The 25,172-nt window shown below is 35.7% G+C and overlaps 1 long non-coding RNA gene across 7 annotated transcripts in view; it reads right to left on the bottom strand.

The window, feature by feature from the left end:
• The window catches only part of LOC131507157 (uncharacterized), an 84,646-nt gene that overhangs the window by 11,403 nt on the left and 48,071 nt on the right, over window positions 1–25,172 (bottom strand). For 5 of the 7 annotated variants that reach the window (XR_009259366.1, XR_009259361.1, XR_009259364.1 and 2 more), the window contains 2 exons: window positions 14,732–14,832; window positions 13,702–13,774 (listed from right to left, as the gene is read on the bottom strand). This is a non-coding gene — a long non-coding RNA (uncharacterized LOC131507157). Of the gene's footprint in view, window positions 1–13,701; window positions 13,775–14,727; window positions 14,833–25,172 lie in introns of all 7 variants that reach the window. The other 2 variants (XR_009259362.1, XR_009259365.1) reach the window with 2 other exon arrangements.

Raw genomic sequence — 25,172 nt, 5'->3', positions numbered from 1 at the left:
AGAAATAACCACAGTAGCAGTCAGCTTGTCTCTTCAGTCAAAGATGCCATATTCTGTAGTCCTATTATAAAGATCAGTGAATTGTTCTCCTTATTGAATTCATTTTTAAAAAAGACAAATGTATTTCTTAAATTGAGAGATGGAGTATTTTCCAGGAAAGAAGAGTATCCCCTATTGACAGACAATCTCCAAACCCTCCATGCTAGGCGAAAAAAATTTTTTACAAGAAGATGACTATCATGTAATGACATTACTCTTATAATTTTCATTTCCACTACTTGCTAAAAACCACCACAGAAGTGCTACCTCTGCAAACACACCTGTGTGGAGTTCATTTCTAATATATAAAATTGGGTAGAAATTACTCTGCAAGGTATTGCACAAAGAATTTTAGAGGGAAAAAAAGTTATATAAATCCAATAGACTTAACTATTTTGAAGAGAAAAAGGAAGAACCTAAAAGGGTTTTGTTTGTTTTTATTAGTTTTACTGTACCAATAGAGGAATTATATACATGTTTGCTGAAATTCTCTTTTATCTTAAAGCAGCCTCTCTTTTTATCATTAGAATAGTGTGTTTAAATACATACCTGAGACAAAAGTACGATACTGCTGCTAATGTTTTGTTCACTACATCTTGTAACTAATTGTTGCAACATGTGTGAAATGACATATCAGGTAGGAAGTTCAAAAAGACAGAGATTCTAAAGGAACCCACTACTGCGTTCTCCAAACTCTAGATGCAGAAGCACTATTAAAGCCAAGGGAGATTTATATTTTAGATAAGTCAGTTGATGATAGACTTTTAAAACAAAATGTTCTTACTTGTAATATTTGCCTTTAGAATATATCTGCATAGGCAAAGCTACTCTTAATTCTAAATTCTAAAATTGTGACCTGAATTTGTAAGAGCTCCCTTTGCTACTTAAATTTCCACTCAGGATTTACTCTAGGAGATCTTTAGAGTTAGTCAATATTTTCTTAAAGTTTTTTAGGTATTGAAAATAGTATTAAAATGATTAACGTCTAATCAGATAAAAACTATATAAAAAAGAAAAGATATGGCCCATGTTTAGCTGAAAAAAGCATAGCACATACACTTGAGAAAAACAAGACCCTTCATACTCCCCGATGAGACATCACTCTTAGAGTGAGTTTTTCATTTATTTTATAAATAATTTTATTTTATAAAATAAATGAGCTTTTCTAAATGGACCTCTGAATAGTTCCTTAGAGCTATAAGATTATATTATCTTAAGAACATATCAATATTGAAAGCATATTAACAAGGAGTAAAGAATGATCAAATCTAAGCAGGATCCTTGAGAGAATTTTAAGCCCCATGGGGTGAAGTATTAGTTCTTCTGTAATGTTCCCATCAATAGAATAGAATCTATACCATAAGTCTTAATCTGTATTTTTAATTAATATCATTAGATATCTCACATTATCTTATTTTTAAAAAAGGAAATTATAATACCATAGCTTATTCTCCTATATTGTATCTCAAATTATATTTTTCATGGCCATCAAATGCTCTGAGATTTTTCCCTTGACTTACTATTGCTAACAATTCAAAAATAAATTCTATTTTAAATTAATTCTATTTTCATTAGCTAAAAATATCAGAATTTTGTTTAATTTGGGCAATCTGCTTCCTGAGTCTGAACCTCAATTCTTTGGCAATTAAGTGAGAGAGTGAGGATGTTGGATAAAGTTGTTTCCGTAGTGTCCAAAGTGCCCATCAAGACTGAAACTTGATGATTCTATAGACCAATTAAGAAATACCTACTACATTATGTTTTCTGGTGGACTGTGGAGCTACAGGCAAAAATGGAAAAGTTCCGTGAAAATTAATACATGTAGCTGTGAGAGAAAACCTCAGAAATTGATTTTACAAATAAAAATCTTAATTTTTTTAAAGTAGCCATTTTCCAAAGTAACAGAGGTTTGCTTGTATTGCCTGAATAATTTGAAATTATGTAACCTACTAAAATAACTATTTTGAGGACATCATCATTCATTTGAAAATAAAACTCCTAAAAATTTTATTCAGTAAAAGTGATATTCCCAAATACCCAGGATCTTGGGTATATAGGTATATAGATGGATAGATGAACAGATAGACAGATAGACAGATAGACATAGATATAGATATATCTATCTGTCTGTCTAACTGTCTATATATTTTTTTCCCTTTTTGAGAATCCATACTTTAGTAAAAACTAATTATGAACTCTTCTTTATAATACATGGCTTTTTGCCACATAACAATATAAAGATGCGAAATTCATATACACCAGACATATCCTTAGAGGCACCTGATACATGTTCTCTTTCTGATATGTTCTATAAAAGTAGAAAGATCCACAAAGCATGTGATGATATTCTTAATATCTTCTTAAAGTTCTGTACAGGCAAATGCTCTGACCTGTAGCAGGTGAGAGGGATGGGATTCTGAGACAGGTTATTTGTGATAGCTGATCTCACCAGAATTAGACTCGAGGCCTGGTGTTCAGACACAGACTACTATTGCCAATCCTATCCCACTGAAAAAGAAAGACTCTAGATAATATGATTTTTTCTTTTCCTCAAAGGATTAGAGTCATAGATTTTTGATGGTTTATTTTTGTCACATACTATGTTATATACGTTTTGCTGTACCAGCATTTTAAAATGAGATTATTTGCTTCTAACAGTACAGCTTAGTAAGCCTTTTATACATATTTACTATATATAACACATGTCTACATTGCATTTAAATTATTCATTATTCTGGAAAATCAAAATCTTTTAACTACTTAACCAGAATTTGTAAGACCTATGAGACGGATTGTTGTTCAAAATGGCTACAAGATCTAAAAGCAAATTTTAAATATTTTTGCTTAAAAAATGTGTTGTTTCCATTGTAATTTTTATTATATAAATTTTGCATTCAAAATTTTGAAATTGGATCATCAGTTTATACTGTACAAGCTAAATCTATGAAGCAAGTACAAGTATTTATAAATAAGTAGAAAACCCCACTCTTTACCCAGACAACAAAATGGAGGATTGCTTATAAACAATCCTTGGCTTAGTAACAATTAGTGATGTCTGCACATCCAGTGCCTGAATCCACACTAAACACTCTATCTTTTAAATCATTTATAAAATTTTAGTGTAATGTATAACCTGCTTAAGTAAAACTGTTTACATTTATAGTAACATTGAAAAGAATTCAGAGGGGAGCCTGGGTGGCTCAGTCGGTTAAACGTCCGACTTCAACTCAGGTCACGATCTCGCGGTCTGTGAGTTCGAGCCCCCGTCGGGCTCTGGGCTGATGGCTCAGAGCCTGGAGCCTGCTCCAGATTCTGTGTCTCCCTCTCTCTCTGCCCCTCCCTCATTCATGCTCTGTCTCTCTCTGTCTCAAAAATAAATAAACGTTCAAAAAAAATTTTTTTTAAAAAGAAAAGAATTCAGATTCTACTCACCAGTTTGTTTTAACCTTAATCAGAAAAAAAATTAACATGGATCCCATTCTTGTTCAACTCTTGGCTTGTTCAAAGCTGGCAGTTAGCATCAATTGAGGTCCTTTCACAAATAATCTTATTTGTGAATAAAGTGAATTTATATCATCAACAGATTAATCATCAGCTACTGAACAGATGGGAACAATTTTTAGTTACTCTCAATTTTATCAGATTTGTAATATTAACTTAACTGTGTTAAAACCTCTGTGTTAAAAACCTCTGTCTTATATTATGTATTCTTCATGTGGATTAATTTATTCCTTTTTTGTGAAAGATACATAGTCTTAGCAATTTCCATTTTGTTTTAACAAGCTTTTCATGTTCCATTAAGTTTTTCATTGACCCAAATGTATACTCATTCCCATAAAACTAAAATCTTTGAGTACTAATCTGAAGTATGTTTGGATTAAAAGAAATTTTCTGCAAGAGAGTAGTTTTTTTCTAACTGCTTAGTAGACAATTTGCCTCGTTTAATCATTTAAAATCACTAAATACAATATAGTAAAGATCTTTGTTATCTCTACTTTTCATTTCCATGATAAAAATGCCGCATTGGAAACTTTTGTTTGTAACACTCAGATTACATCTATTAACATAGCATTTTATGCAGAACCTAAATATATAGTAAGGAAAAACAACTATGAGAATTCATCCAATTATAGTTAATCCGCATTATTTGTGCATTCTGTATTTGTGAATTATGAATTCATCTACTTGCTAAAACTTATCTGCAACCCCAAAATCAGTACTCAAAGTGCTTTGGGGTCATTCATGGGCATACACAAAGCAATGAAAAATTTGAGTCACCTGTTTTAGGCATTACTAGCTGAGGTCAAACAAAGCCATGCTCTACCTAGTTGTTTTAGTTCTCATATTGTAAACAAATGTTTTCTGGTGGTCTTTTGAGCCATGTTATTTCACTATCTAAAGTGGTCCCCAAGTGTAGTGCTGAAGTATTTCCAAACTCAAGAAGGCTGTGATGTGCCTTATGGACAAAAAGCGTTGGATAAGTTTCATTCAAGGCATGCATTGTAGTGTTATTGCCTGCAAGTTTACTGTTAAAGAATTAATAATATATATTAAGTGTCTTTAAATAGAAATACACACAAACCAAGGTTATGTATTGATCAGGTGATAAAAATTTTGTGATCAGAGGCTCTCAGGAAACTAATTCTGTATTTCTGGTAGGAGTAATGATTCAATATGCATTAATTCAGTATTCACAGTGATTTTATAAACCTTAACTACTGCAAGGAATGAGAATATATCATATCCATTTTCAGGTAACTAGCATTATCCCCAAGTATACTATAACCTTTTTAATTTCAAGAACTATAGTGATATCAATGCACACTGAGTGGAACAAATGCTAATTCAAATAAGCAAACCTGGGGCACCTGGATGGCTCAGCGGGCTAAGTGTCTGACTTCAGCTCACGTCATGATCTCATGGTTTGTGGGTTCAAGCCCCATGTCAGGCTCTGTGCTGACAGCTCAGAACCTGGAGCCTGCTTCAGATACTTCCTCCCTCTCTCTCTGCAACTCCCCCACTCACGTGCACACCTCTCTCTCAAAAATAAACATTAAAAAAGTTCAAATAGGCAAACTACTCATGAGAAAGGTACATGTATCATGGGCAACTCTGCATTTTTCTTGGATTATCATTTATTTGACAGGGACTGTGCATTTACAGAAACTATTACAGAGCCACAATTTTTTTCTTTGAAATGTTCTATAATAAATATTTTATAAAGTCATTGTGAGTCAATTTGCAACGAATTTGACTCTTTAATCAACATTATTTCCTCATCTATATACTTGCACAGATTGACATTTCTAGAAACCCTGATATAAACTCTGAAAGCTGCACCAGGATAGAAAATGCCTTGAAGCACAGATAGGAAAGATGCTTAGGGAATTACGATCTCCAGCATTTACACAAGTCCTGTTCTTAACAACCACTTAGGTCAGAGAAGAAAATAAAATCTGTTATGACCTTATCATATGAAGGAGTGAGCCCCACTTCCTTCCACTTTCAATGAAACTTCAATTTTTCTTTGATTCAGGCCACACTGTCCTTTCAAAAGCATGTGAAAATTTTTGTCTTTTTTTTTAACTGCTGAAGCAAAAGCTACATTTCAGATTCTCAGGCTTTTGCAAATATGAGATTATTTTAGCACAATAAAATTTTTGAAACGTTTTTAGCATGTTAGTAAATTAACAGAATTTTTTTGCAGTCCAAGAAGAAAAATAACTGTTTTAGATACATCTGAAACAATAGCAAAAGCTATACATTTTTAGAAATTTCTTAAAGCAATACAAATCCCCCCTGCTGTCCAAAGCTGAAGGCAGAGTTTCCTAACAACCTTGAAATATTCTACCATAAATATTTATTGATACTTTAAGAGTACTCCTTTTGTACTAGTGGTAGATTTTAAACAAGTCTGCAAATGCACTTTTACTTGAACTCAGCTGGGAGTCTTAAGAGATATAATCAATGGAACTGTACTATAATTGAATTGCAAAGAATGAAAGAAATAAACTGCATAACAAAATTTGATCAGAAAGAGCTCTTTCTAAGGGAAAACTTTTTAGAGTATGTTGGAAAATAAAGCTTCTGGAAGGCCTTGATTATTTTTTAATCACATTAGCAATCTGGAAGCCCTATGACTCAATGCAGAGAATGCCTTGGGCTTCCCCAGGAAAAGATTATATTGATTTCTGCATCAGGTCCTGAACAGATGGATGAGGGTCATAGTCCATTATGCTAGAAATCAATGCCATTTGACTCTATCACTTTCCAAACAATGAATACTCTGTTGTAACTGATGCGTCTTTTTATTTTAGCGTCTTTTATAAATTCTAAGCACAATGCCAACCTATTAAATCTTTATATTCTACTCCCAAAGTAAAGTAATTGAAAGAGGTAATTACAATTTTTAAAAAGGGGGGTGGGTCAGGCTGCCAGTATAAATACAGATATTATAAAAATTCTTTATCCCTACCAGAAATTCCAACTCAAAATTGCTATCATGAAAGCTCATAAGAAAATGTCTGGACAGTGACACCCGGAAATGTTCCAGACAAAATCTTATCTAATGTTCAATCAATCTGGTGCTTGCCCAAAAGCAAACTTCAGACAGAACCGGAATATAATCCAGCTGCTTTCTCAAGTGGCACCCAAAGGATCTTCTACATCCTCCACTGTTCCATCTATGCCAGAGGAATCTTTTATTCAGGCATGCTTTCTGTTAACACAAGTCATAAATCTTTTATTTATGGTATTTAAACACACTTACCCATATAAGATTGGTAGGTTTTCCCTTCTATTCTTGCAGAACTTAATAATTGCCTTCCTTGTTAACAAACATGCTTAAGAAAGAAGTATTCTTTTAACGAAGAGAGTTCCTCCAGGCATTCTTATTTTTTGAAAACTTCAATTTTGTTTTGTGTGCCTCTTTTGAGATGATGAAATTCATGATTGAGAGCTGGTTGGGACTTTCTATTTTCTTTCTCTTGCTCCCTTGCCTTTGAAATAAAGGAAGAATGGGATTGCCTGGGTCTTAGGATCTATTTCCTCTCCTTTTCAGACCTCTTAAATTCCTGAAAATGCATCACCTGCTGAAAACCAAACTAGGAAAGAAAATACTTTGAATGACATATAAATAGAAAGAGACTGGAGGAATTATTGGTACTCATATTTCATATATTTTACTTCACATAATTATGAGTTTTGACATTTCATATATTTTACTTCACATAATTATGAATTTTGACATCTCTGTACCTAGGAAGCTTAGGTCTTAAAGTCTGTTCAAATAACCATAAAACTCAAAATCAAAACAAATAAATACATTTTATGAGCTTCTGCCAATCACTGATTTGCAAACTGGAATGTACACAAATTATTTAAACTGTGCTTACTGTGCAAAATACACTTTGGCTTATAATAAAACTGGTAGCTAACACGTATAGGGCACTTATGGAACAAGCATTTTCTAAGCACTTTACATAAATAACGTCAAGGTAATTATTCAGGCGAATACCAAAACTACCCCTCATCTACACGTTACATTTGGGATATAGAGGGGTCAAGTCATTTGTTCAGTTTTCCTGCAACTGGTATGCGGTTAGAAATGGAACCCATTTTTGGACGTGGGTGCTTTTTGAAAAGTGAATCATTAAACAGGTTTAAATCCCACCCTCTAGGTTTAAAATTTCAACCTCAAAAGTGATTCAAAGTTTTATGAATTAATTCATAAAACTAGAGATCATCTTTCATAATTCCCATCAGATGCTGAAATCCCTTGAATACTTTCTTTGAATCCTTTGAATTTTTATATATTCCAATGCTATTTATTTTGGTGAGGTTCATCTTTATAAACTCCTATTCAGCATATCTTGTCTCGGTTTTCCAGGCTGTTACAGAAGAATTCCATTTCTCACCTGAGATTCAGTTGATCTTCAGTTTTCTCACCTCAGATGTGTTCCATACACAAAGCATTTCAGCCTCTCCTCTGCAGCTCTTGAAATCACTAGACAACTGGGATGATAGATGGCACTTATGTTCCCAAAAAGAAAATGTCAAGCTACTCCTTCATTGTCAAAACTGTCAGAAGTTGTTGAAGTTGAATCTAGAAGCTCGGCTTACAGTGTATGAGCTCGTTAAAATATCCCCTTCACTCTCCTGGTCTCAGAACTGTACTCTGGGCTTGCCTCACTGTGCTCTTCCCCACCAGTGTCCTCAGCAGTAATGGGACAGCAACACAGAGGTCGAACAGGGGTGTTAAGAGTACAAAGGGGCTGGGGGAAGGCTGTACCATTTATCTAAAAGGAAGGAGAAAGCTGAAATAGCAAAACATAATCCTATCAAAAGGAAGATAGTGCCTATGGGAACTTCCCTTGATAGACCATTTGGAGAAAACCTCATACTTGCATTAGCCAATCTCCCTTTATAAGCACAGTGCCATTGTTTGTTAGACAGTTACATTTTCTACCCCAGTGTTTGTATTGATGTATATTTGTATACTCTTTCTGTTACTCTTTATTAGTATATAGCTATAAAATAGGCCCTATTTGTGAACAAACAGTGACAATGATAGAAATACAGTGACTCAGAAAGTCTTGAATATATTGCCCAACAGAGACAAATTATTACTTAGGTAGCAATAGTAACAGCAGTATTAGTGTGGGTAGATGTTTTAAAACTTCGTCTATGAACAAAAACATTCCCTAAAACAGATTTTCATTGAATTTTTGTCAATATTTTTCATTTAATTTAGGAAAATATGTAATCAGATATGTCAGGGAAAGATTATTATGTTCTATCCCATTTGAGATGCTGGCCTCAGCATGCTGATGCACACTAACACAAGTCTTCAGAGTGTTATTAAAAGAAATAGATTGAACTCCTGACATGAAATGGGTAAGCTGCGATATTTCTATTAGTTTAAAAATAGGACATTAGAGTGTGTGTGTCTCCAGAATTTCTTATCACTCTGGTTGATTTTTTTTCCCAATCTGCTCATCCTCTCCTAACACCTTTTCCATTCAGCATTTCTTCCCCCAAAGTCCAAATATTTTTTTTAATTATGTGATTGTAAATAATCTTCTAACTTAAAAACTGGTCTATTAGTTGTGAAATTAATTGTAGAGGATACAGTTATTAACCATCATATAATTTCTTTCTACAAAAATCCTGGATGGTTAAGAGGAAAAAATAAATGGGTTATGGATTGGGCTGTAGTGTTTATAATTTTAATAGTGTATAAGAACTTACATGACTGGTCTCTCTAGTGTCTACATTTATAATACAATGTCAATACTTAAGAAGGAACTGATCTTTATGAAAATATCACTCTGTCTTGTATATTTTGGTGTATGGTCAGTTCCTACTCTACCTCATCATTACCCTCAAATGCCCCCTTCTTTTTTTTTTTTTTTTTTTTTTAAATTTTTTTTTTCAACGTTTATTTTATTTTTTGGGACAGAGAGAGACAGAGCATGAACGGGGGAGGGACAGAGAGAGAGAGGGAGACACAGAATCGGAAACAGGCTCCAGGCTCTGAGCCATCAGCCCAGAGCCTGACGCGGGGCTCGAACTCACGGACCGCAAGATCGTGACCTGGCTGAAGTCGGACGCTTAACCGACTGCGCCACCCAGGCGCCCCTCAAATGCCCCCTTCAAAACCGAGCTTCACTCCACCTCTAGTTTCCTAAAGGACTCATCACCCAACACAAAGACAACCACTTTATCCTCAGATCTTTGTAATAAATTGCCACAAGTTCTAGATTTGTTGCTTTATGGCATTTTGCACCTTATTTCAGGAATGCATGTTAATATAGTCACAAAAAACAAAAAACGTAATTTAAAATTCTGTTGTGTCTGCCCCATCATAACATGCTGTGCTTCTAGAAGTTGGAGCTCAATAAATGCCTTTTAAATAACCGAAATATATTTTTCTGCCAGTAGCATGCTGGTTAGGAGTTTTCTGAATCAATTCACATCTCCCAAGAAATGAGAAACTCATCAATGCACGAGACTTAGCCAAATGATAAATATAACATTTCTGCAGAGAAAAACAACATGGTGATTAACAGTCTGAAAATCTGCCCCAAAGCTGAATAGCCCTTTCTTATTATTAAGATCTATATAATCACAACAAAAATTAGTTTGGACCTAATCCCAGAATTCCCCTTAGCAGTGCGTGTACGTGCCTTATGGGTGCTGTGTGGTATGGGAAAACACCGAATCCATTGCTTCACTTGTGACTGATTTGGACACGGTCACGGAGCTGTAGGCTAAGGTTGCTTCTGCATTCTTTCTGGGCAAAAACGATCCCTTTGGCCAAAAAAAGCAGATATTACATTTATTTTTCCACATTATTTTTAACTATTAGTAGTGCTATGAGATACAATAGCAAATGTGGAAGGAATGTTGTTAAAATGAACCCAAATGGAGTTAAAATTCAACTTATTCTCATTGTAATTTTATAGTTAGTGATTTTTTCTTCTCTTCAATGATTTCCTCAAAATCAAAAACACGTTAATTATATTTTGGTCCTTAGTTTTCTTATAATAATTGTGATAATAGGCATATTTTTCCAGATCAGGAGGAGATATAATTTGCACACCAAATGTGAGAAAGAAGTTGAAAAAATTTAAATAATTCAGACAATAATTTAAAATATATACTTGGACTTCAGATTCTAGTTTGGCTATATAAATCATGGCATGCCATTAGTCCCATTGTAAGAAGTAGAAAAAGATATATTAAATCAAAGAAAAAAATTTACAGCATTTAAGAGCTTTGTATGGAAAACAATCTAAACTAATTGGTGCTTTGAAAATTAGCAAAAATTGGCAGCTCCTTAGCTCTGAGAGTTATTTCTAAGTAGAAGTGGGAAATTGTGCCTGCCACCAGTAAAGGAATTCTTGAGAGGTTAAGAAGAACCAATCGGGGACTTTACTGGCTGCCTAGTCTGATGTGGTGGACGGGGACCTGGAGGACATCCAAACTCAGAGCTTATTCCCCCTGATCACCAATTATTTGCCATGGGCTTTAGCTGAGTGTGTGCCAGTGTGAGAAGGAAAAGCAGACACATCTTACGGTCTCACTTCTTAGATTCCAAAGCTCTGCACGTTGCAATACATACAGGACAAAATTGCCATCCTGTATTTGGAAATCATTATTCCTTATTTATGCCATTTTTTCTCTTAATTCCATTCTAATCATTTTCTTTAAGATGTTAGTTTTTCTTAACACTAGTAAGTCTTACATTAATTTTATTTTAAATTTTTTTTTTCAACGTTTTTTATTTATTTTTGGGACAGAGAGAGACAGAGCATGAACGGGGGAGGGGCAGAGAGAGAGGGAGACACAGAATCGGGAACAGGCTCCAGGCATCAGCCCAGAGCCCGACGCGGGGCTCGAACTCACGGACCGCGAGATCGTGACCTGGCTGAAGTCGGACGCTTAACCGACTGCGCCACCCAGGCGCCCCATGTCTTACATTAATTTTAAAGTATTAATACTGTTGGAGCCAAGGGCAGGCTGCCCTAGGCGGGACACTTTGGCATAAAGATTATTTTGAGTTAAAGGCCATCAAAACCCAGCAGATTTAGGAAAAGTTCTTTTACCCTCCCCGCCCCCCCCCCCCCACACACACAAACAGTGCCTGAAAAGAATTTAGAGGATCTATTCCAGGAAGAGAACTATCACTAGCATTATACTAGGAAATGTATACTAACTAGGTATGGGAATATGGTAGATAGGGAAGAACCTAGCAAGGCCTAAGTTTGATCAAAGTCTTCCTTGTCCTGTGGTTTCTGAGTGCCCCAGTAAACATTTGTTTACCAAACATTTAGTCTTTTTTCAACTTTCTGTAAATTAGATTCCTTCTTTTGAAGTCCCAGATCCCTATCCCTTTTCCTTAGTTTATTATTTTTTTTTTTTTAAATTTTTTTTTCAACGTTTTTTATTTATTTTTGGGACAGAGAGAGACATAGCATGAACGGGGGAGGGGCAGAGAGAGAGGGAGACACAGAACCGGAAACAGGCTCCAGGCTCCGAGCCATCAGCCCAGAGCCTGACGCGGGGCTCGAACTCACGGACCGCGAGATCGTGACCTGGCTGAAGTCGGACGCTTAACCGACTGCGCCACCCAGGCGCCCCTTCCTTAGTTTAGAATAACATGTATACCTCATCTTGCCTGTCTTTGAAATTCTTTGAAATTTCCTATTGGTGTGGATTCTCCCTATATAGGAAATTAAATTTGATTTTTTTCCTGTTAATTTAGCTCATGTCAATTTGATTCTTAGTCCAGCGAGAAGCACCTTGAAGGTGACAGGACATTCTTGTTCCCTGACAATACAAATTGGTACCTAAAACTTTTTAAAATTATGAAAAGCATTTCATCTAAAGCTTAAAATGTATAATTTTTCACTCTTACATGAATTTTCCCATTTTTGCCTTCCTCTTTTAAGAATTGAATATATGGTACTCATTTAAAATATACAACTGTCAGACCTTGAAAAGGGACACAGTTAGTTTTAAAACTAATGGAAGAAAGGACTAGGACAGAGATTAGAAGAATAATAAAATAATTATTTCAAAGGCTTAAATGCACAATACAAAAATCATATACTCAAGATAATTTGCTTCTAGCATGTTAAAACCCATGGACATCAAGTTTATGGCAGTAAAATATTACTAAAGAAATTTAGAAAATTATGAAAAAAATATTAAAAAATAATCTAGAGGACAATATTTTACATACTTTAATGTAACACATTTATATCAATATTGAGCCTTTCAAGTAAAAGGATGGTATATAAAAGAAATGTCTTTAAATTGAGATCTCCGTATACCCATAATATATCCCAGAACAAATGATAAAAAGGAACCCAGAATGACACATTGCAAATAGCTATGACATTTCTAATAACTTTAGAGAGATAACTGATCTGTCAGTGATGATCAGAAGATAGAAATTTTCTATCAGGAGGTAGAAATTGTTCTAGCTTCTTTTTCACCGGGCATTTTTAAAATTCTGTCACCTTAGAACTGTTTTTCTCTTAGTTAGAATACAATAGTATGTGTTTGTACTCACCCACTATAGATTTTACTTTTTTAATCAGTTAACTTCCAAAATAAATGATGTTCCAATCTTTGATGGTCTATAACAGTCCTATTTCTTTTTTTTTTAATGTTTATTTATTTATTTATTTTGAGAGAGAGAGAGAGAGAGCCAGGGGAGGGGCAGATAGAGAGGAGAGCAAGAAAACCCCAAGCAAGCTCCGCATGGTCAACATGGCGCCCAACTTGGGGCTCGATCCCACAAACCATGAGATCATGACCTGAGCCAAAATCAAGAATCATAGATAAGTAAATGACTGAGCCACGCAGATGCCCCTAACAGTCCTATTTCTGAGGGAATTTCCCTGATCTCAGATTTTATTGTGTTTTTGTTGTTTTAGTTTGGGTTTTGAGTTTTGGGAATTTTGTTTCATTTTTGCTGTAGGTTGTATTAAAAGCGTTATAAATACTAATAAGAGAAAAAAAAACACTTTCTGTCTTCCAACTCAATTTTGAGGCTATTCGTATCTGTTGTTTGCCTGGATGCCAGCTAGAAGACACTGATCTGAACCCCTGCCATGGGGAAACCTCAACAGCAAAGTTAAGTGAGCTCACCTTGTGAGAATGGCTCCTGTAGAACTACAGCTTGCAGCAAACTTCATCCGGATACAATAGCACCTGGGAGCACCTGGGCAATGAGAGGTAACTGGAAGTTGTTATTACAACTACCATTGAGGAAGAAGAAATTTTCCTCTAAGATTTTTATAGTTGGACTAAGAATCAAATTGACATGAGACGGATTAATAAGAGAAAATCAGATTTAATTTCTGACATATGGGAAGTCTACACAGACATGAAATCCCAAAGACAGTCATGTAAAATGAAGTATATATGTCATTCTAAATAAGGAGAAGTGAATACAGGTCTGGGACTTCAAAGGGAAGGGATGAAATTCACAGGAAGATAAAAAAAAGTCAGTGTTTAGTAAATGTTTGCTGGGACACTCAGAATCAATGGGACTTAGAGAGGAATTTTAACAGACTTTGAAACTTCCTCCTTGTCTATAATGTAGTTATCTGGTCCTCTATCTAAATTCTTTTTAGGCAATAGGTTGGTGGGGGGGGGGGGAGGTCAAAGATAGGGAAGGTCATCATAATCTCCATGCTGAAGTAACCCATCTTGGGCTGGCCTGTCTTTGGCCTCTGTACAACACAGCATGTTTATTGCTTGGTATAAAATGATATATAAATAAATACATATTTACCAATTTCTAAGTACATTATCTTTGGATATGACATGACCATTGTACTTACAGGTAGAGGACTAGGTTTTTTTACCTAGATTTTTAGAAAACCAAAACACAGTTAATCTTAAGTGTAAATACAGTTTAATGAAGATGTTTCTTTTCCTTTAGAAAAGTTTTGCTCTGATAAGTAAAAATAAATGCTCCTTGCATAATTGTAAGATTATTTTCACAAATAAATAGATGATGTTGATTATTATGCAGGTGCTTCTCAATTGTCAGCTCATAAAAAATCTAAAATATTGGCTTGGGCAATCAAGGCCAGGTACAATTAGAACCCTGGTATTGGCCTGCATTTTTTTTTTCTGCAGCACCTATCACATTTCATAATACTCTACCTACTTATGTTGTTAATTGCCTCTTCTCAAAAGGTAATCCTAAAGGTCAAGTTTTCACATCTGTGTTCTTCATTGTGGCATTCATAGCTCCTTAAGCAGGGCCTGCTTGGGGGAGGAGAAGGAAAAGATTGAAGATGGAAGTGTAGGAGGACGCTGGGCTCATCTCGTCCTGCTGATCGCTTAGATTCCACCGACATCTGCCTAAATAACCCAGAAAAACGCCAGAAGACTAGCAGAGTGGACTCTCCGGAGCCAAGCAGTAGACAAGAGGCCGACGGAGGAGGGTAGGAAGGGTGGAGAGGCAGTTCATGCTACACAGACTGGCCGGAGGGAGCCAGGGTGGTGGAGGGGCAGTCCACCTGACAAGGCAGAGCCCTCAAAGTCTGGCTTGCAAAAGTGGAGGGGCCGGACTCCATGAGTTCTGACAGCCAGCAGGACTTAACATCTGGAATGTTAAAAGTCAACAGCTCTGCTCTCAGAGCAGGGAGGGTGAGAGGACACTGGGAGGGACAGTTGTTGAGTCCCTCAAGACAGAGCTCAGCTCAGCAAGGGAACAAATGTGCTGGCAAGTGCCATTTCCCTCTTCCATCCCCCAGCCAAAATTACAAACGGAACCAGTTCCAGTCACCGAACTTGCTTGCACCACGCAAATGCGCAATGCTGTGCTTCTGTGGATCCATCCCTCCCATGGGCCTGCCTCCCTCCCAGTGCTGCAGGGTCCCTCCAGCAGGGGACCAGCCATGGCAAAGCAAGCTAAGCCTGCACCTCCTGCCCCTGTGCACCTTGCAGATCCACCCCAGCTAATACACCAGATCCCATCGAAGCAGCACCACAAGCCTGGCAGTGTGCAAGCAGCCCAGACAGGGGCCACACCACTCCAGAGTGAGTCCTGCCCATGGGAGAGGGGAAGATAAGGTACACACCAGGCTGACTGTGGCCCCAGCAGTGGGCTGGGATCAGAGAGCAAGTCTGACTGTGGCCCCGCCCACCAACACAAGTTACTCTGGACAGCACAGGGGAAGTGCCCTTCAGTTTAGAGCTATTGCAGGGACTACCCAAAAGGATGAAACGGAAGAATTCTCCTCAAAAGAAACTCCAGGAAGTAGTGACAGCTAATGAATTGATCAAAAATGATTTAGGCAATATAATGGAAGAAGAATTTAGAATAATACTCATAAAATTAATCACTGGGCTTGAAAAAAGCATAGAGGATGGCAAAGAATCTATTGCTACAGAGATCAAGGGACTAAGAAATAGTCATGAGGAGCTAAAAAGTGCTATAAATGATGTGCAAAATAAAATGGAGTCTGCCATAGCATGGAATGAAGAGGCAGAGGAGAGAATAGGTGAATTAGAAGATAAAATTACAGAAAAAGAGGAAGCTGAGAAAAAGAGATAAAAAAGTCCAGGAGTATGAGGGGAGAATTAGGGAACTAAGTGATGCAATCAAACGGAACAATATCCATATCATAGGAATTCCAGAAGAAGAAGAGAGAAAGGGCCAAAGGTGTACTTGAACAAATCATAGCTAAGAACTTCCCTGCTCTTGGGAAGGAAAAAGGCATTGAAATCCAAGAGGCACAGAGAACTCCCTTCTGACATAATTTGAATTGATCTTCTGTACAACATATCATAGTGAAACTGGAAAAATACAATGATAAAGAGAAAATTCTGAAAGCAGCTAGTGATAAACATGCTCTGACTTACAAAGGGAGACACATAAGAATAGTAGCAGACCCATCTACTGAAACTTGGCAGGCCAGAAAGGAATGGCAGGAAATCTTCAATGTGATGAACAGAAAAAATATGCAGCCGAGAATCCTTTATCCAGCAAGTCTGTCATTCAGAATAGAAGCAGAGATAAACGTCTTCCCAAACAAACAAAAACTGAAGGAATTCATCACCACTAAACCAGGCCTACAAGAGATCCTAAGGGGGATTCTGTGAGTGAAATGTTGCAAGGACCACAAAGTACCAGAGACATCACTACAAGCATGAAACCTACAGATATCACAATGACTCTAAACCCATATCTTTCTATAATAACACTGAATGTAAATGGACTAAATGCTCCAACCAAAAGACAGAGGGTATCAGAATGGATAAAAAAAAAACAAGATCCATCTATTTGCTGTCTACAAGAAACTCATTTTAGACCTGAGGACACCTTCAGATTGAAAGTGAGGAGATGGAGAACTATACATTATGCTACTGGAAGTCAAAAGAAAGCTGGAGTAGCCATACTTATATCAGACAAACTAGACTTTAAATTAAAGGCTGTAACAAGAGATGAAGAAGGGCATTATATAATAATTACAGGTCTATCCATCAAGAAGAACTAACAATTATAAATGTCTATGCGCCGAATATAGAAGCCCCCAAATAAAAAACAATTAATCACAAACATAAGCAACCTTATTGATAAGAATGTGGTAACTGCAGGGGACTTTAATGGCCCCACTTACAGCAATGGAAAGATCATCTAGACACAGGATCAATAAAGAAACAAGGGCCCTGAATGATACATTAGATCAGATGGACTTGACAGATATATTTAGAACTCTGCATCCCAAAGCAACAGAATATACTTTCTTCTCAACTGCACATGGAACATTCTCTAAGACAGATCACATATTGGGTCACAAAAAAGCCCTTAATAAGTATAAAAGAATTGAAATCATACCATGCACATTTTCAGACCACAATGCTATGAAACTTGAAATCAACCACAGGAAAAAGTCTGGAAAACCTGCAAAAGCATGGAGGTTAAAGAATACCCTACTAAAGAATGAATGGGTCAAACAGGCAATTAGAGAAGAAATTTAAAAATATATGGAAACAAATGAAAATGAAAATATAACCATCCAAATGCTTTGGGATGCAGCGAAGGCAGTCCTGAGTGGAAAATACATTGCAATCCAGGCCTATCTCAAGAAACAAGAAAAATCCCAAATACAAAATCTAACAGCACACCTAAAGGAAATAGAAGCAGAACTGCAAAGACACCCCAAACCCAGCAGAAGAAGAGAAATAATAAAGATCAGAGCAGAAATAAACAATATAGAATCTAAAAAAAAAAAAAAACCTGTAGACCAGATCAATGAAACGAGAGTTGTTTTTTTGAAAAAATAAACAAAATTGATAAACCTCTAACCAGGCTTCTCAAAAAGAAAAGGGAGATGACCCAAATAGATAAAATCATGAATGAAAATGGAATTATGATAACCAATGCCTCAGAAATACAAGCTATTATCAGGGAATACTATGAAAAATTATATGCCAACAAACTGGACAACCTGGAAGAAATGGACAAATTCCTAAGCACCCACACACTTCTAAAACTCAAACAGGAAGAAATAGAAAACTTGAACAGACCCATAACCAGTGAAGAAATTGAATCAGTTATCAAAAATCTCCCAAAAATAAGAGTCCAGGACCAGATGGCTTCCCAGGGGAATTCTACCAGACATTTAAAGCAGAGATAATACCTATCCTTCTCAAGCTGTTCCAAAAAATAGAAAGAGAAGGAAAACTTCCAGACTCATTCTATGAAGCCAGCATTACTTTGATTCCTAAACCAGACAGAGACCCAGTAAAAAAAGAGAACTACAGGCCAATATCCCTGATGAATATGGATGCAAAAATTCTCAACAAGATACTAGCAAATCGAATTCAACAGCATATAAAAAGAATTATACACCATGATCAAGTGGGATTCATTCCTGGGATGCAGGGCTCATTCAACATTCGCAAATCAATCAACGTGATACATCACATTAATAAAAGAAAGATAGGAACCATACGATCCTGTCAATCGATGCAGAAAAGGCCTTTGACAAAATTCAGCATCGTTTCTTAATAAAAAACCCTCGAGAAAGTCGGGATAGAAGGAACATGCTTAAACATCATAAAAGCCATTTATGAAAAGCCCACAGCTAATATCATCCTGAATGGGGAAAAACAGAGCTTTCCCCCTGAGATCAGGAACACGACAGGGATGCCCACCCTCACCGCTGTTGTTTAACATAGTGTTGGAAGTTCTAGCATCAGCAATCAGACAACAAAAGGAAATCAAAGGCATCCAAATTGGCAAAGATGAAGTCAAGCTTTCACTTTCAGTAGATGACATGATATTATACATGGAAAACCCGATAGACTCCACCAAAAGTCTGCTCGAACTGATACATGCATTCAGCAGTTGCAGGATACAAAATTAATGTACAGAAATCAGTTGCATTCTTATACACTAATAATGAAGCAACATAAAGACAAAGAAAGAAACTGATGCCATTCACAATTGTACCAAGAATCATAAAATACCTAGGAATAAACCTAACCAAAGATGTAAAAGATCTGTATGCTGAAAACTATAGAAAGCTTATGAAGGAAATTGAAGAAGATACAAAGAAATGGAAAAACATTCCGTGCTCATGGATTGGAAGAATAAATATTGTTAAAATGTCAATACTACCCAAAGCTATCTACACATTCAGTGCAATCCCAATCAAAATTGCACCATCATTCTTCTCAAAGCAAGAACAAGAAATCCTAAAATTTGTATGGAACCACAGAAGACCATGAATAGAGAAAGTAATATTGAAGAAGAAGACCAAAGCAGGAGGCATCACAATCCCAGGCTTTAGCCTCTACTACAAAGCTGTCATCATCAAGACAGCATGGTATTGGCACAAAAACAGACACATAGACCAATGGAATAGAATAGAAACCCCAGAACTAGACCCACAAAAGTATGGCCAACTAATCTTTGACCAAGCAGGAAAGAATATCCAATGGAAAAAAGACAGTCTCTTTAACAAATGGTGCTGGGAGAACAGGACAGCAACATGCAGAAGGATGAAACTAGACCACTTTCTTACACCATTCACAAAAACAAACTCAAAATGTTTAAAGGACCTGAATGTGAGACAGGAAACCATCAAAACCCTAGAGGAGAAAGCAGGGAAAAACTTCTCTGACCTCAGCCACAGCAATTTCTTACTTGACACATCCCCAAAGGCAAGGGAATTAAAAGCAAAAATGAACTATTGGGATCTCATGAAGACAAAAAGCTTCTGCACAGCAAAGGAAACAATCAACAAAACTAAGAGGCAACCGATGGAATGGGAAAAGATATTTGCAAATGACATATCGGATAAAGGGCTAGTATCCAAAATCTATAAAGAACTCACCAAACTCCACACCTGAAAAACAAATAATCCAGTGAAGAAATGGGCAGAAAACATGAATAGATGTTGTTTTAAAGAAGACATCCAGATGGCCAACAGGCACATGAAAAGATGTTGAACATCACTCCTCATCAGGGAAATACAAATCGAAACCACACTGAGATACTACCTCACGCTGGTCAGAGTGGCTAAAAAGAACAAATCAGGAGACTATAGATGCTGCAGAGGATGCGGAGAAGTGGGAACCCTCTTGCACTGTTGGTGGGAATGCAAACTGGTGCAGCCTCTCTGGAAACAGTGTGGAGGTTCCTCAAAAAATTAAAAATAGATCTACCCTATGACCCAGCAATAGCACTGCTAGGAATTTATCCACAGGATACAGGAGTGCTGATGCATGGGCACTTTTACCCCAAAGTTTATAGCAGCACTTTCAACAATAGCCAAATTATTCAAAGAGCCTAAATGTCCATCAACTGATGAATGGATAAAGAAATTGTGGTTTATATATACAATGGAATACTATTTGGCAATGAGAAAGAATGAAATATGGCCTTTTGTAGCAACGTGGATGGAACTGGAGAGTGTTATGCTAAGTGAAATAAGTCATACAGAGAAAGACAGATACCATATGTTTTCACTCTTATGTGGATCCTGAGAAACTTAACAGAAGACCATGAGGGAGGGAAAAGGAAAACAAAAAGTTAGAGAGGGAGGGATCCAAACCATAAGAGACTCTAAAAACTGAGAATAAACTGAGGGTTGATGGGGGGTGGCAGGGAAGGGAAAGTGGGCATTGAGGAGGGCACCTATTGGGATGAGCACTGGGTAATGTATGTAAACCAATTTGACAATAAATTTCATATTTAAAAAAAAGAGTGCCTGCTTCATAAATATTTGTTGAAGGAATATTTAAAAGAATGTCTGAGGTGATATGAAGACTTTTTATAAATATATCTAGATCATAACTAGGAGAAGTTCTTATGTGATCCGAAAAATCTTTCTAGTTACCTTCTGACTCCATGTTTTTTACACAGTGAAATTAAGAATTCCAAATTGCTCCTTCTGGCATTTATCCTTATTTTGTCATAGACTAGCATTTGTGTTGTGCTCTCTAGAAATTTTAAACAGCACATAACAAACAAAAATCATGGAAACAGTATGTATGAGATATCTGTTGCATAACAACCAATATTCCTCCTCATTACAGATCTTTCATACATGCTGGGAAGCCAAATGTCAGTATCTGACAAATTGTTGAATGTAGCAATATGCATCTTTCCTAAGGTTTGGAAGCCAGCCTCCATACCCACGATGAAGCTTTAATTGTGGAGGTATTCGTATTCATAGGTACGTCAAGAAAAGACCACTTTGTCATTGTGCATATCTATTAAATTTTATGTTGCTTCAATTCATCAAAACATATTTTTAAATACCTTTTGAATTAAATAGACTTTGATCTGATATCGAAATCTCAAAATTTTGATCATCTAGTTTTATAAGTTTAAAAATATGGAATACAAGTCAGGTACCATCCATTTACTTATTTCTTTAGATCTAAGCATGGCAGATAAATGAAATATATAACAAAATTGTTTTGAAGACCATTGGGATGTTCAGTAACTTTTTTCTAAAAATTCTATGTATGTAATTATAGTATATAATTTACATATAGTATATATGTAATTTAGTTCTAAAAAACCTATACATAGTTATATTCAAGGCAATTAATTTTATTTAAAAATATAGCCATGGTCAACTAAGAATTGTGAAGTTTTATATAGCATGTTTCTTATCTTGTAAAAACTTAAATTAATGAACAAGACGTCTAGTTAATACCAATATCTTGCATGTCAAAATTTATCAGCAAGAAAATGTTTTAGATGCATATCTAATATTTCAGGAGGCTTTATAGTCAAGGATTTTTTTTTACTGTATACACAAACAAATACCATTTATTGCCCTATAATACACTAACATTTACCTTCTTGCAAAATAAATCATGCACAACACATTTTTAAATATGATCCCTAATAACAAAGTTTGACAAGGTGCTTGTTTTTAATCTTTCTTGGGAGGTTTAACTCCAATCTGAAATGCTATTTACATTCAGCAGTACAATCAATTCTTTCACATTCTATTTTACTGGAAACAGTTTCATTGAAATGTGCTAGTGTAAATGGGTTTCAAGACGTTTATTAAATATCTCATAAGCCTCTCAGCAGTACTAGACTGTAATATAGTTTGAAAACATTTCAAAGCTGTGGGTCTACATAACATGAAGTAAAATATTTGTAATTATGGTGAAATCTCACAGAGTTAGACACTTCATTCAAAATTCCTAATAATTTAAACCCATTGCTATGATGTCTGATTTCTTCTGGCTTCTGACTGTAATTTAATGAGGAAAAACAAACAAACAAAAAAACTTTTAAGGCAGAAGCAATTTACACATTTAGAATCCCTGACATTGTATTATGAATACAAATTCCTTACTATAGAATTGTTAATACAGTTGTTTATCATTGGAAGGGCTAATTGACATCACTATTACTAAAGAAGTTGAGTTAGAGGCTGTCATATATAAAGCTAACATCTAACTGAGTGATTATTTTAACAGAACAGTTCTTAACATTCCAAGAGATCTAAAACTCATAGCTCATACCCAAATATAAGGGCATTTGCTTTCAATACTTAAAATTATATTTACAGCTTATGAAATAATTAATACTGGATTTGTTTTAGTCTTCAATGAATTTATATTATACAGTTAAAATAAAACTCACGTGTTGCATTGTATCAGTGCCCCATTGTTGCTATAAGAAATTATTAGAAACTTAGTGGCTTAACACAACACAAAGTTATTCTCACTCTTACAGTTCTGGATGTCAGAAGGCCAAAATGAGTCTTTTAGGGCTTCCATCAAGGTGTTAGCAGGCTGATTCCTTCTGGAGGCATTAGCATTCCTTATTCTTTCAGCTTCTTTGGTTCCTGGCCTCTTTCACCTTCAAAGCCAGCCATTTCATCATCTGGCCTCTGTTTTCAAAACTCTCACTTTCCTGCCTCCCTCTTTCCCTTGGAAGGACTCTTGTGATTACATTGGGCCCACTTAAATCATCCAAAATAATTTCCTTATCTCAAAACACTTAATCGCATCTGCAAAGTGCTTTTACCTGTAAAGTACCATATTCCCAAATTTTACCGACCGGGTCATGGAGCCATTATTCTGCTTGCCACATAAACAAAAGTGAGTTTTCTTTTAATTTTTACCAGCACATCAAAGTTTTTTTTTTTAAAAAGGCTTAGCCCTTTTAATTATAGCATTGAACATACTGTTGTATTTTAGGTTAATATCTGTCCTATTTTGATACTGTTTTTTTTTTTCACAAACAGTTCTATTTCCTTCTCGTCATTTCAGTTAATATAAGTGAATATCATCATCCAATTGAAATAGTTATTTTGAACGGATACATGACTTTTAAAATGTTCTTCACTGTTTGTGTGCACCATTTTCATTGTGTTTTTATAAGTGTGTAACATTTTTTTGTGAATCATAACCTTTCTCAAGAGAATATGCCTTAATAGTTCAACTGAGACTTTTCCTTCTCTTTTGAAGCCAATTCACACACTTAGCCCCCACTTCAGTTACCTCTTTCTTGTCATGCAAGGCACGTTTTTAATGGCATAAAAGAAGTCAGGTGTTATTGTTAATTATAAAGACCTCATGAAAAATTTAGCAATTCTGTACCTTGGGTAGTGATTATTATAAACTTCACCAAAAAATTAAGTGTAGGATCTAGAGATGTTTTTTCAACACAGATATATGACAGCATAATGAACTGCAAAGAAAAAAAAATTAAAGAAAACAGTTTATTATTGAAGGAGGGGAAAGAAAATGAAGTGGTTTATCACTAAGCACAGTCTTTGTAGACAAGGTATTTAAAAAACAGTGGGAATTTTATTGCTGTCCTTGTAAGGAATGGAATGTACCTACTCTCTTCCTCCCTTGACTCTAGTTCAAGCATTATACATGGAAGAATACACAAAGGACAGCCTATAAAATTAGGATGTTTTATTGCTTCCCATGGTTCACTGATTGGAAGGCAGTAGAAGATCCTGTGCCTATGTACCATTGCCTCTATTAGAGAGAAGGAAGACTAGATAAGAAGTAGTGATTCTATTTACTGTTTATGCAAAGAATTTTGGGGTAATTTAGATTTCTATAATTCACATTGCTGAGACCAAACTTGGGCCCATGGAGAAAAAAAAAAGGAAGAGAAAAATTTATTCAGAATAAAATTGAGAATCTGCACAGATCCTTCCCACAACTATACTTTCCTACCATTCAAACCATTGTCTGTGAGGAAAAAACTATTCCTAGCTTTTAAATAAGTAGTTCATATGAAAGAAAACTTTATTTTTCAGCCGGCAACATGTTCAAAATCCATTATCCCTGAGATGATACTGCCAAAAATTTTAAGAATGTAGACTTGATTTATTAACAGAAACATGATAGATGCGGATTATAAATAATGTAAAATGTAAATAAATAATTTAACAAATCAATAATACTCTGTATTGGTCATGCCATATCTGGAATATTGTACTTAGTACTGGACAGCTTTTCAAATCAGTAGGTATAAAGAAGAGGATGAAACCTTTATAGTAAACCTTTGATGGCTCCAGAGTTCTTAACCCTTCAAAAGAAGTAATAAAGTTTCATCTTGGCCCCTGAGGGAAAGTTTCTGTTCAGAAAAACATTTGAACAGTTAGATATTTGAGTGGGTTATGTTGTAAATAAGCAAATTAATTAATTAAAAATCTATCTTAAATTAGTATAGTTCTTAAACTGCAATGTGTTTTAACATCAACTGTTTTCTTTCACTTCTACAACTTCCCTAAGAGAGAGACAAAGCAGCAGTCGTTCCCCTATTCTAGATAAGGAAATCAAGGTAAGAGGGATTGAGTAGTTTGTATAAAATCACACAGTAAGTGGTAGTCCATGTCTCAAATATTGACATTCTCTTTATAATTTTGTATTCTATACATGAGACACAGTAGTCTCTTGTGTGATATTCTTGTGTGAATTAAATGATACACTATATATATATATATATATATATATATATATATATATACACACACATAGCATGATATGAGACAGTATAGTGGATTGAAACAGAGACACTGGGGCACCTGGGTGGCTCAATCAGTTAAGCATCCGACTCTTGATTTCAACTCAGGTCATGATCTCATGGTTCG

The sequence above is a fragment of the Neofelis nebulosa genome, chromosome 3 (assembly GCF_028018385.1).
Source record: "Neofelis nebulosa isolate mNeoNeb1 chromosome 3, mNeoNeb1.pri, whole genome shotgun sequence".
In the NCBI taxonomy this organism is placed as follows: Eukaryota; Metazoa; Chordata; class Mammalia; order Carnivora; family Felidae; genus Neofelis; species Neofelis nebulosa.
The sequence above is the reverse complement of the archived record's forward strand: the minus strand, read 5'-3'. Positions and strand labels throughout refer to the sequence as shown.